This window comes from Limulus polyphemus, unplaced genomic scaffold, assembly GCF_000517525.1.
Source record: "Limulus polyphemus unplaced genomic scaffold, Limulus_polyphemus-2.1.2 Scaffold638, whole genome shotgun sequence".
NCBI lineage: Eukaryota > Metazoa > Arthropoda > Merostomata > Xiphosura > Limulidae > Limulus > Limulus polyphemus.
Genome location: NW_013666248.1, coordinates 298,491 through 312,404, shown reverse-complemented (window position 1 = coordinate 312,404; position 13,914 = coordinate 298,491). Strand labels below are relative to the sequence as shown.

Below are 13,914 nucleotides of genomic sequence, written 5' to 3'. Positions count from 1 at the left end.
GTTCGTTTAATTATTATACGTAATGTATGTTTTTTGGGGGTGGTTAATGAAAGTGTTCCAAAACGCGACATTCATTTCTTGACGACCTAATATTAAAACTATCGAGCTTATACAATGAAACTTAAGAACTGACATTTTTGCATCTAGAAAAGTTAAATTCCTCAAATCAATTCTAAATCATCGAAAACTTGGAGACAAGTTTTTTGCTATTAAGTGGCGAATTATTATCATATTTGTGAAAAACAAACAGTTCTTTACAACATATCACTAGTCTGGAATCTAGACAAAAAAGTTAAAAACACATAACATTTATTATGCATCGTACCATTATTTTTTAGAATAACCTGTATATCAGATTTCAAAACGAACAAACACCTTTAAAAGTTACGAGTTGATTCAAACGCTCATGCCTTACAGCAGTGATGTAAATTTCATTTGTTGCTTGCTAAAAGTCTGATATAGATTCAAGTAAAATTGTAGTTTTTCTCAAAGTAATCTAGTTTTACCTCGAGCTTAAACCTTTTAGCGTTGTTAGTCCGTAAACTTACTTCCGACCCACGGAGCACCGGGTTTTAGAAAAATATCTCCTTAACATTCCGTAAAACTCGATGTATCCAGTATCTGTGACTCTCTGGATTCTAAATGAACTAATGGGATTGTAGAACGCTATAGAAGTAATGTATTTCCTAGCAGCAGTCTCTATCCATATAACACACTGTGAGCATAGAAGTAAATGAAATAGGTCAGCTCAAAGTGTTCTCTGTCTCCTGTTATGGTCCGGGTTCGATTCTCCGCGGGGGACAGAGCGTAGAAAGCTTTTGTTTGTTTGTTTGTTTTTAATTATGCACAAAGCTACACAAGGGCTATCTGTGCTCTGCCCACCACGGGTATCGAAACCCGGTTTCTAGCGTTGTAAGTCCGCAGACATACCGCTGTGCCACTGGGGGGCGCGTAGAAAGCTTTGCTTTAAAACAAACAAAAAAATCATAAAGCCTAGTAACTACTGCGTAGATACTGCTTGATTGTTGGAAGTACTAATATATTTAACTTTGGCCATTATCTTTAACTATCCTTGCTAATTCTAAGTGAAATCCATTTCACTGCAATCCACAAATTTATTCTTTATTCTGATATTAAAGATCAAGACGCTGACTTGTTGAAAAATTCTAATAGATCGATCTTCCCTGTGCCTTTATTCTTTCCACCACAAATATCTAGCAACAGGAACATCGACGCAAAAAGCGATAATATCTAGCCTTACACGTCCTTGTAGATTGCGTAGTTTCAGTTACGTCGGAGAAAAGCGTTCCTTGATCATTCTGTCGATATAAAACGCAGGTTCACGATACAACACACGTGTTATATGACAAGTAGGTATAGGGGATTATTTTATTATATTCATTTCTCTATTTCTCTAACTGACAGATAGTCTGTTTCTCTTTCCGCCTTTTCATTTTTAATTGTCACTCTAAAATGTACTAATTTAATAAAAATTGCAAAAGTGGTTATTTTTTGTTTTTATGTATACTTCTAAAAACATGTTTAGACTTGACACGAATAAAACATACTTCTAAGATATACTGATTTTAAAGAGGTTTTCAAACTAAAAATTTTATCAGTTTAGTGAGCTTGACACTTTTTATTTTAGAAGCAGAAAATATTTAATGAATAGAACCATAGAATTTAGGAATGGAACTCTAAATCGCATCTATTCGTACCTAATACGTTACACTCAGTGCCTTTAAAGTTGCATCCATAACATGTAAAAAACATTTTAACGTCAAACAGAAGGAAAACATACGTCAAAAAAATCCCCATTCACTAATGGTTTAAATTATTTAGTGATGTCATGTCTTATTAACACCAGTAGCTACTTCTATGGTAGCTCGGAATAATGAGATTAAAACCTTAGTTATCAATTAATAATAACAGAAATTTGATTTGGATATTAAATTTACACGCTAATAGATATAAAATATAAGCTCATTGAGTTATCCACAATTTTAGTTAGAACCTGATTTAGAATGGTTTATTAAATATCGTTCTAATAACATTTAATTAATAACCCAGTAGTTTGGTAATAACCAGGTTCATGTTGGCTTTTGAATAGTACCTGAGTAACATTTAATTGATAATCTTATTCGACTCATTTTGTAATAATCAGGTTTATGGGTGTTTATAAGGACTATCTGAGCAACATTCCAAAGTCTCAGATAGTGTAAACACTGCTATAACCATAGAATGTTCCCCCTCCCCCCGAAGAAATATAGATGTGTTACTTAAATTCGTGTTTGTCCAGAACGCCACAAGGGCTTGGAAGCTAAATAATTATTTTACAATTCCGGTTTTATTTTAAGGTGGAGATAAACGTTTTACTATTATAGATTCACATATCATGATAGCACGAGTTTTACAAGTGTTTTATTGAGAATTTATATAGTCTTTCAAGTAAGGTTTGGGTTCATAAAAGTGCAACGGGAAGTTAATATTGAAAACATTTAACAGAAATTTAGATTTGGATATCTGCACAAAAACAGGTTTGCCATTCATCCTGAGTTTATCTTTAAAATTCCTTATAACTTTCAATCTATACAATATTTGTAATCCCATTAAATCAATATTTAATCTCATATTTATAATTTTTCACATCACTTGCTTAAAACTTCATTTGAAGAATTTTCTGTTTCTGTAAAACTGCTGATACATAATGGCGCTTGGAGAGATAATGAAATTTGGAATATTTTTGTCAGATTACAGAACGTTATCAGTGAACCATATTGTTTTAGTTGAAACGCAACATGTCTGCTATGTTCTTATTTAAGCAGAAAATAATGGCCAAATGAATCCCCCGGTAGGTTGGCGGTAAGTTCACGATTTTATATTACTCTGAAATCTGGGGTTTAGCTTTACTGTAAAACAAACTGAGTACCAGACGAACACAGAAAAGATTTGTTTGTTTGTTTGTTTTTGAATTTCGCGTAAAGCTACACGAGGGCTATCTGCGCTAGCCGTCCCTAATTTAGCAGTGTAAGACTAGAGGGAAGGCAGCTAGTCATCAACATCCACCGCTAATTCTTGGGCTACTCTTTTATCAACGAATAGTGGGATTGACCGTCACATTACAACGCCCCAAGGCTGAAAGGGCGAGCATGTTTAGTGGGACAAGGATTCGAACCTCCGACCCTTAGATTGCGAGTCGAGCGCCCTAACCACCTGGCCATGCTGGTCCCACAGAAAAGAAAGGAGGCAAATCTTTCCCCCATCGACTACTCATTATCTACAGTAGACAACCTATAATACTGAAAATAGAATGAAAAATGCAGGTGAAACATTTATTCTTCCTTGTGGAGCTCAACTATTAAGTTGATATGTTATTCAGTATTTTTATTTGTCATAGCAAGTCAGAGTACGGGACGAATGAAGTACGTATAAATATTTTAACATAACTGCAATATTAGATTGTGAGACTAGAAATTAACGTACTATGGAAACAAAGCTGGTGATTACCTTGAAAGGAAGACAGAAATATCACACTGTTTCAACCATTTTACAATTATTACATTTAAATAACTTTAAGAAATTATTCTCTATAGATGCGTTAATTTTAAAACTTTACATACATAGACAGTTTCACCGCTGTTGGTCATGAACGTCTTAACCAATAACTTATAACCTTTTCGCGTGTTTGCATCAGAAATATGAAAATAAGTTTTCTTCATTAGACTCTTTCTCTTGCGGGTATTAAATGACAAACATTAAGACATATTGTTAAGTTATTTTATTATTTAATTCGCAAACTTGACCACAGTTGCACGTCTCAGCCCCCCAGTAGCACAGCGGTATGTCTGCGGACTTACAACGCTAGAATCCGGGTTTCGATACCCGTGGTGGGCAGAGCACGGATAGCTCTTTGTGTAGCTTTGTACTTAATTACAAACAAACAAGCAGTTGCACGTCTATATTCACGTGATAATGTGCCAAAACACCCGAATTTAATAATAATCATAAAAGAAAATGTGTTTGTTTGTTTTTAATCACAAAGTTTCAGAATGGGATATTTGTGCTGTGTTTTCCACAGTAACTGAACCCAAAAAGTTTGGCGTTATAAACCCTCAAGCTTAAGAGAAGGTGGAAGAGAAAATTTCGCTTTCATGTCTTAACGTACGAATATACCACGTTATGAACGTGCATCTGCATCTAACATTTGATTTCATCCATATAGGCCACGCATAGCACAAAGTATGTACATCAAATGTATATCCAAGAAAATTAAGCATTAATAAGACAAAAATGATAATTTCTTATCTTTAGCCCCCTTAGTGGCACAGTTGTATGTCTGCGGACTTACAACGCTAGAAACCGAGTTTCATTACCCGTGGTGGGCAGAGCACAGATAGCCCATTGCGTAGTTTTGTACATAACTACAAACAAACAATCTTATCTTTACTGTTCAGCCGAGGCTATAGAGGCTTCCCCGCAGTTTTATATAGTATAGTTAATTTAGAGAAAATCAAATTTTTTAATCTTGTTTATGCCAGTTTTAGAAATGATATTGTGGTTTGGACTGAGAATAATGTTAGATGCGATATTTCTGTTACTTAAAATATAAAATTACCAAATTACCCACAAATCTTTCCTGATTCTGGCTCGCACTGAATCAGAAATAATGACTAGAATTAATATCCCATATGATAATTGGGAATATATAACAGAAAAATGTTTTTTTTTTCAAATATAAACAGCTTTCCCAGAAGTAGAATTATAATTTACTGTTTGCACGTAAATTAGATACAGTTTCTTAGTCTTATATTAAAGAAGGTTATTTAACGACTTGAATATTACGCATGCTATATTTTCAACTTCCTGTGCCGTTATCATGTATATATATTTCTTTTTTCACAAAATATTATATCTTTTTTTACACTGTACTATTGAGAAGTCAAAACCTTCTTTCACTACTAATCTAAGTTATATATACATATATATATTGATTTTATAGGATAGGAAATAAAATCTGGTCTTTCCCAAATTAAAACTTATTTTACATTTAAATAGCACTAACTGCTTTTGTTCGATTAGGTTATTAAATTGAAAAAAACACAACTAATAAGGCACAAAGAAGAAAACCCGACAACCCGATAGCTTCCGAAAGGTAAACTTCCTTATTTTCAGCAAATATCAATATTTTAATCTTTTTTTGTCCGTCTTCTATTGTACTATAGAAAACTAATTTTCAGCAAATTCTGAAAGTGTATTTTTGTAAGTACCCTAATTATGCACTATTCTATCATGATTTAATACGTGCTTACTTAAGATGTATTATTGGTCCACGTTAGACCCCGTGGTTAGAGTGTTTAGGTGGGCGATTTGTACGATTCGCATCTAATTACCGCCAAAAGATAGAAAAGACCATACTAACTTAAAAACTAAATGCTATTTATCTCAGTGAAAGCTTAACCCAATTTTGTGAGAATGGCAAAAATAAATCGACTATATGAGTTCTATTCGGTTGAGGTGATTTTAATTAGAAAATGTATTAATAATACATATTTCAACTGTGGTTGTGGTTAAAAATTTATATTTAAATAATCAATATGATTTTTAGTCTTAGTTTATTTTTCAAAAAGACATTTTAGTGTTAATAAAACAAAAACCGTACTATGTATTTGTTCCTTGAACGAAAGTTAAGAAAATGCAATATTTTTTTGTTACGAAACAAAACGCTAATCAAGGAAAGGAAGTTTTCAACTTGGGAAATTTTGTTCTGAACTTTCAGTGTAAAACTTATATGCTTTATAAAACTATTAGTAAATATATATGCAAAGCAACTTTTGTGATGTAATTTGAATATTATTTAAGAAATATATTCAAGTACGTTATTAAGAAAACGTGAACAATCCTCGATGAAATAACTAACTATAGTGATGAAAGTATTGAACGTCAAAGTGCATTGCATTTGTCCCATTGCCTACAATTAATTGTTTAACCCTATTCTTGCCCTGTACATCACATTATTAGGACATAATGCTAAAGCGCCTGAATGTCGTATGTGATACATAGCTACATTTATTCGATATGAAGCTGATGCTCGTGAACTTGGCAATAGGAACTGGTTGTTTTTGGTTCAACACATGAGATTAAAAAAAGAGCTTCATATCAGCCTCACTTGTGATGCTCAAAGAGTGTGTGAATGATGATAGGTTCAGTTACTTTCACTCAACAGAAAATGTAGTTGCTAAAACTCTCCATTCTGTTTCAATAACACTGGAAGGATATGCTTCATTCTTACCTACTTAGGTAAGTAGTCAAATAAGCATGTCCATAAAAATCATTAAATGACCTGGATCAGGGAACGGGTTAAAAATATAATTCCGGGGGCATAAACCATGACGATAATAACAGATGTCAGTTTGAATGCTTAGAGTTTGAAATAAAATGATGGTTTAACTTACTCCTTGTTGTGGTTTCACCCTTAAAGCGATAAACCTAAAACAGTTTTGCGAAGGATGACATCTCTGCGTGGTTGGTCCAAGCAAGACCCGGTTGCTACCGTGCGGAAATGTGAAGCTGAAGTTCCGTGGCTCACTTCCCGTTACCCGCAGAAATAAATCGCGCTCCGTACTTTGGACCCGTGGGTGCGTTATAAGCGTGACGATCAAATCACACTATTCGGTCTCATAAGAGTATCCAAAATGTTGGCAGTGGATGGCGTTGAATAGCTGCCTTCCCTCTAGTCCTTCACTTCAAAATTAGAGATGACAGGCGCAGATAGCCCTCGTGTAGTTTTACACGAAATCCAACGAACAAACGGAATGTACGTGACTATCTCGTATTAGTGAAAAAAATAAAATAATGCTGCACGTATTAATCATGTCTAGCATTCCACGTGTTATTGACGATGCCCTATGAAAGTCATTATATTACTAGAGGTGCCATAAGATCCCAGAACTTCAGTATGTACCAACTCACATTCTATTTATTGTTCCTGTGTGACGTCAGAGTTTAGTTGCCCTTAGCAACGTCACGTCAATACCTGTATGGCCCGAGATTCTTACAGACCCTCTTGAAACAGCGAATTGTGAATTTACTGGTTCTTATTCGCACATACGTATCATATTCTTGCGCAGAAAAAAGTTTCATTATATTCACAAAAATATGAACGTAAAATCTTTCATATATAAAATCAAATGTAACGAAGTAATCTAATAGACACATCCAAGTGTTTTTTGTTTATTTCTTTTCGGATATTCACGGGACGGGAAAGTTGGACCACAACCCTAAAGTTCGTGTGTGTGTGTGTGTGTGTTTTTTGTTTTTGGCGGTAACGGGTTGTGAAACTGGACCCGCGGATCTACATCCAACACGCTAACCATTGAACTAAGCTCGGTCCAGTCTGTTGTATAAAATAGAGATAACCTAATAATTGTGTGTACTATGTCCAATATTGATATTCATGTAAAAGAAATGTTCCAAATAAAAAATTTCTGAAAGTATAAAAGTTTAAAATGAGACTGAAAAAATATAAACCATAAGATACATTATTTCCCAACTATTAACGTAGGTACCATTAGCTACTCACTATTGAGCTTGTATTTTATAAGAAATATACACCATAAGATACATTATTTCCCAACTATTGATGTCGGTACCATTAGCTACTCACTATTGAGCTTGTATACTATAAGAAATATACACCATAAGATACATTATTTCCCAACTATTGATGTCGGTACCATTAGCTACTCACTATTGAGCTTGTATACTATAAGAAATATACACCATAAGATACATTATTTCCCAACTATTAACGTAGGTACCATTAGCTACCCACTATTGAGCTTGTATACTATAAGAAATATACACCATAAGATACATTATTTCCCAACTATTAACGTAGGTACCATTAGCTACTCACTATTGAGCTTGTATACTATAAGAAATATACACCATAAGATACATTATTTCCCAACTATTAACGTAGGTACCACTAGCTACTCACTATTGAGCTTGTATTTTACAAGAAATATATATACCATAAGACACATTTTTTTTTTCAACTACTCCCTACTCATCACGTGTCTGAGTACACGTTAAACCAAAAGAACAATAACAAAACACAAACACATAGTTTGATCAGATCATTATTGTGCAAGTTAAGTAAAATTACTTAATTATATTACATAGTCATTTAAATAATTAATAAGAAAACAAAAAGTATCGGAAGTTCGTAGTAATATTGACTGAGAATATCAAAAAGTGTAAAAACAGTTTGTAAATTCAGGAAATTATTCAGTAGATTTTAGCATGTTTTGTATGCTACTAGATTAATTTTCAAATTAATATTAGTCAGTACATCGTATTTGTTGTTGGATGGATCTTAAATTTATTTTTCTGAAAGATATGCAAAGAACATATGTGAGCAGAAGTAAAAACTCACATTACTTCACTGATTAGCAAACTGGAACTAAGCCTATTTTGCGATGTTACGGTACTCAAGAGCCCGATAAAAACAAATCAGATGTGTAGTTACCGTTATAGAGCAACGTAATACGTTCATACCTTTGTTCTGGAGGTCACATGTGAGCCTAGAAGAAAACCAGTGATAGGATGAAAAAGAAGAGACCTTAGACACGTTGGAAAGAAATAAAAAGCACTCTCTATGAGAATACAGACGAAAACACAATGGAGAAGACACAGTACCTTCTCCAATGCTGGAGTAGGCTGACAGCTAGGTGTGTGGACTTAAACCTCTCACTCAGCAAATTATCGACCGACGGCGAGGGTTCCCCAGAATGAATGACGTAAACATTACTTTTGAGATGACGTAATTGTTTCCTTCCCAGAATGCCATGCAGTATATTCACATATTAATCTGTCTCAACCATTTCTTGTTTATAAACTATATTAAATAAATGTTGCAGAAGCCGTTAAGATGTACTTTCATTGGGTTATGTACACTTACCTAATATTATATTCACTCAACAAAACATAGCTTCCTAGTACATGTGATATAGTCACTTTGCTAATATTATACGTCTTTTATTATTTCGAGCTGAAATTTGAAAAAAGTGATACTGGTCATATTATATAGTTAAGGACAATCTGATACGCCTATGTAAACAGAAACAGATGTTTGTTTGTTGTTAAGTACAAAGCTATCGCAACCCGATTTTGAGCGTCATAAGTCCAGAGACTTACCATTGGGTCTTTTTAGCCTTTACATATTTTCTCAGATAATAAATTTCCGATAATTCATTTACAATATATTACACCTTCTCGGTCATCAACAAGTAGTAACTTTGAAAGAAAAAGTCATTCTGGATATCTCCACACCAGCTATACTATGGGCTATCTATGTTGTGCCCATCATGGAACACCAATTTTTAGCATTACAAACCCTCGCCCTACCGCGGTGCCACTAGGGGGGGGGTGTAGGCGACTCTGAAACTGATAATAAAAATGAAAAAGATACTTAAAGAAAACATATCTTAAACACTTCATTTCTACAAAATCAAACACAATTCATCTTGTTGTCACTTGTCGTTTTAAATTCCAGAACACATATTCTAAAATAAAAAAAAATCCATTTATTCGAACGCAAGCAATTGTTTAAAGAAAGTTTTTATACTGAAATCATCGTCGTTTTCTTCCAGAAGGGAATGAGTTTATGGATATTCTAGTTAATGAAAAATGTTAGATACACAGTAAATTAGACAAACCCAAATGCCTCTCAGACAGCGTTCAAACACGCTCAAAAAACTCCATGATGTTCAATGAATCAACTAACTTCACCATTTTATCTAAATTGGGTTTAAGACAAAAATTTGTGTTTGATATATTTAACCTGAACGACATCTTAAACGTTGGCTAAACAGTCCAGTCACATATAGTCTACCCACGTTTGACTTTGCTTATTGGATTTAGAGTCTTCTCGTACAGCTACAAAATGGTTATCTTCGCATAACTGTCCCTAATTCCGAACAAATAGATTGAAGGAAAATAAGCCAATGAACTGCACCCACTGACAACTCTTGGGCTACTATTGTCTGACCGAACTGTAGGATTTGTCGACATTCTTACAATGTACCCATGGCCCCAAAGTGCAGTGCGTGTTTTTGCGGTAAAAATATGCGAATCATGAACATTTGGATTCACAGTCTGGGTACACTAACCATTGAGTTATGTCCGGCCTTCTTAGTTTGAACTGCTAACCGAGGTGAAGGCAGATAATTAGTAATCGTCGTCACGAGGAATCTATTTAGCTTTGATTGCCATAATCTCACCAAAAATAGCCCGCAGTATCAGTAAAACAACTGGAGAGTTTTCGGTTTTACTGTTTCGCGGAATAGTGGCTGTATTTATTTTGATTTTATTGAGTCTTTAGATAAAAAAACAAACAAAACGGCCCGGCATAGCCAGGTGGTTAGGGAGCTCGACTCGCAATCTGCGGGTTCAAATCCCTGTCCCACCAAACATGCTCGCCCTTTCAGCCGTGGTGGCGTTATAATGTGACGGTCAATCTCACTATTCGTTGGTAAAAAAGTAGCTCAAGAGTTGGCGGTGGGTGGTGATGATTAGCTACCTTCCTTCTAGTCTTACACTACTAAATTAGTGACGGCTAGCTCAGATAGCCCTGGTGTAGCTTTGCGCGAAATTCAAAACAAACAAACAAGATAAAAAAAGAAAAACACAAATTGCCAAACAATCACAATTTTTATTAAAACCAAAGCCAAGTTTAACACTTCAACAAATGCTTTTGTGCTCCACTGGAGAGAGAGAGAGAGATTTTTATTTGTACTCTCTCACTAGTGTACTTCTATCTCAGATACCTGGATGAATCTCTTTGTCTTATGAGAATCTTTCAATGCCGAGCAACCTATAACAGAGCCTTTAAAAGTTTCAATAAGTTTAGCAATCTCATAAATCTACATCCAAAATGTAATCTGGAAAATATATCTAGTATCGCAAAATATATCCAAACTAGCAAAATATTTACCAAACAAACAAAACATTGCGATATATAAAAGGTTCTTCTCTCTCCAAGTGCACGTGCCATCCACCTGATTGAAGGCCACTCAAACATTAGTAAGGAATGTTACACCCTTGGACTGTTGCATGGTCCGCCACCAGAACAGATCACTGTTTCTATTTATAGCATCTTCTATGCTACTGTAATCTCCCCTAATGGAGGATACATGTGATGCCCTTGGTGATTCATCCAGTCCCGTGTATAATTAAGGCGACAGAAACTTGGTTGTTCCCATGACCGAATTTCTATAACGGGAGCTAAACACATTCTGCGTACACAGAAATTTTGAAAATTCTAAAAAAAAACAAAAAAACCACTAATTAAGGGAGAAGGCAACGCATGTTATATCCGTATATTACCAAACAAATAACGAGATTGATTGTAATTCTTGTTACACATTCAAAGTTGAAAGTACGGAGCGTATTCAACGGCATTGCGGCACGTACCTTCGATCTTATGATACTGTAGCTTGGCATAATAACCACTAGACTATGTCTGACTCATTTAGAACACAGAAAAGTAAAAAGAGAAGTAAAAGAGACCTATTAGGTTGGTACTTTGAATACTGTTCATTTTAATTTTTATTCCAAACGTAAATAAATTCTTTATTGGATAAAAGTTAAGTTGTTGTCATCCATTTTATTTATTTCCACATGAGATTTGTTTGATTTCATTTTATTTTTAATCTGATTAATTTCTACTCTATATTTTAAGTATTATCAATTCTTTTATCGTGCCTTTATTATTAATATTTTATTCATTTGTAATTTTAATTAAAAATTATTTTCTAAACTTTCTTTATATTACGCTATTTGTAGCTTATGTTAGTTTTTCATATTACTCTTTTCTATGCCCCCAGTAGCACAGCTGTATGTCTGCGGACTTACAAGGCTAGAATCCGGGTTTCGATACCCGTGGTGGGCAGAGCACAGATAGCCCATTGTGTAGCTTTGTGCTTAACTTGCAACAAACAAACAAACTCTTTTCTAGTTTTGGATAATTTCTCTAGTTTTTTCCCGCCTCGCCTACTAATTATTTTGTTTCTCAAACTGTCTCTTTCTGTCTTATTCCTGTTATAACTGTTGTATAAATAAAATCAGTTACACTTCCAACATGCTTTTTGAAAGCTAATATGAGCTGCTATAGATACCTACGACGTCAATGAGATGATTTCACGCTTTACACTTTGCGATAATTCCTGATTTAACTCCGAAGAAGGACGGTGACACTTTGTTTTTTTCATTTCGTTTGTAAAATACAAACTATGTTATATATTACCAAGATACTTTTTGAAATAGCACATCCCACCTAGGAATAACTGCATGTACGGAATATTGCCTTGAACGTCGAAGTTTGGATGCGATGTTTGAAAGGCCGAACTTTGAGGGCAACCTGAAAAAAAGGCTTCAGAAATAAGGATGTTGTTCAATATGTGACGAATAGTAATTAAGAGCAAAAACAAAAACGAAAAAGCTAAGTTCCAACTTCGATAAAAGTAGGTTTTCCTTTAACATGCTACAGGGTTGTTTTATTCTAACTTCGATAAAAGTAGGTTTTCCTTTAACACGATACAGGGTTGTTTTATTCTTCAGTTCCTTTTATTTAATTTTCTCTACGCATTCTTGTTTATTTTTCAGAATGAGAGACACCGAAGAAAATATCATGAACTAATTCAATGAATTTTAGCCGAATTTGACTAACGCTATAACTATGACGTTTCAACGGGATAACAAGTTGGTTAGTTTTTGTACGGAATTTACAAATTCTGTTATCATCGATCGATATTAATAAGCGTCTTGTCAGTAATATTTCACCTGAATGTAATAATTTATATACTTATCAGTTTTCTGATTTTGTTTTCTTGATCTTTACAACTACAAGAATACTTCAGTCTCTGTTTTTTTTCATTTGTATTATAATGTCTTTTTTTACTTGATACTGTACGTTTTATTTGCTTATGTTATTTATAATATAATGTGATAGACCAGGGTAATCATCTAAATGATCTATATGATTTAGTTTATTGTAATCAATAGTAAAAATATAACCCTCGTAAACTTACTAACAAGAATGACAGATAAAAGGCTATGTATTCATTGATTATTTTGTATCTAATTTTGAAATGTTTAAAATGAAGGTTATACATTAGTTCATTACTGATTGTGAACTTATTTTTTTATTTTAATATCCCAGAAGGAAAACTTATAAAAGATAAATTACATTAATACAAAGATATTATACAGCAAATTAACTGGGATTAATTGGACACTTGATATGGTATACATTATTTTAATGAAACATTAATATATATTTAATGTTTTTTTTGAAATCATTACAATAGCTGTTTGTCTGTTGTAATAAGGAATGCTAAATATATAAAGTTATTAGAATACATTAGAATAAATCTTGAATAAACAATGATGTAAAAAAAGACTTAAAAAGAAATTAGCTTTTAGAGCTAAATAATCTGGTTATAATAATGATAGAAATAAACATACTTTGCTCAAAAATAAATTATCAGCTTTTGTTCGAAATATAAAAAACCACTTATTATGATGGTATTGTTGCGTCATCGAGGTCACGTGACTGGTGTGGCGCCACCTATTTTCTAGAACTATCCTGAACCTTAGCGAATGCTCTAGTATTTACTAGATATAGGGTAGTCTGGTATATAAAAGAGGGTGACAACGTGACGGGGGAATAATGTGTGTTTAGATAGTGAGTAATTGAACTGCAGTCAGAAGTATTATTGACGTTCGTTGATATAGCGTTTGTTTTAGCGCGATTGTTGAAAATAAGTGTATCGCAGAGTTATATTCGGAAAGAATAAACCAGTTTTATTAAGTAAAGACTTGTGTCGTTAAAGTTTCGTTGGAACGAAGTTA

At 33.8% G+C, this 13,914-nt stretch overlaps 1 protein-coding gene across 2 annotated transcripts in view; it reads right to left on the bottom strand.

Moving 5' to 3' along the window:
* Window positions 1–8,716, bottom strand: part of LOC106459620 (synaptotagmin-12-like) — a 39,794-nt gene extending 31,078 nt beyond the window's left edge. For both annotated transcript variants that reach the window (XM_022386145.1, XM_013919251.2), the window contains exon 1: window positions 8,560–8,716. The gene's annotated coding sequence lies outside the window, so the exon portion shown is untranslated. The remainder of the gene's footprint in view (window positions 1–8,559) is intronic.
* Between the last annotated feature and the right edge of the window lie 5,198 nt (window positions 8,717–13,914).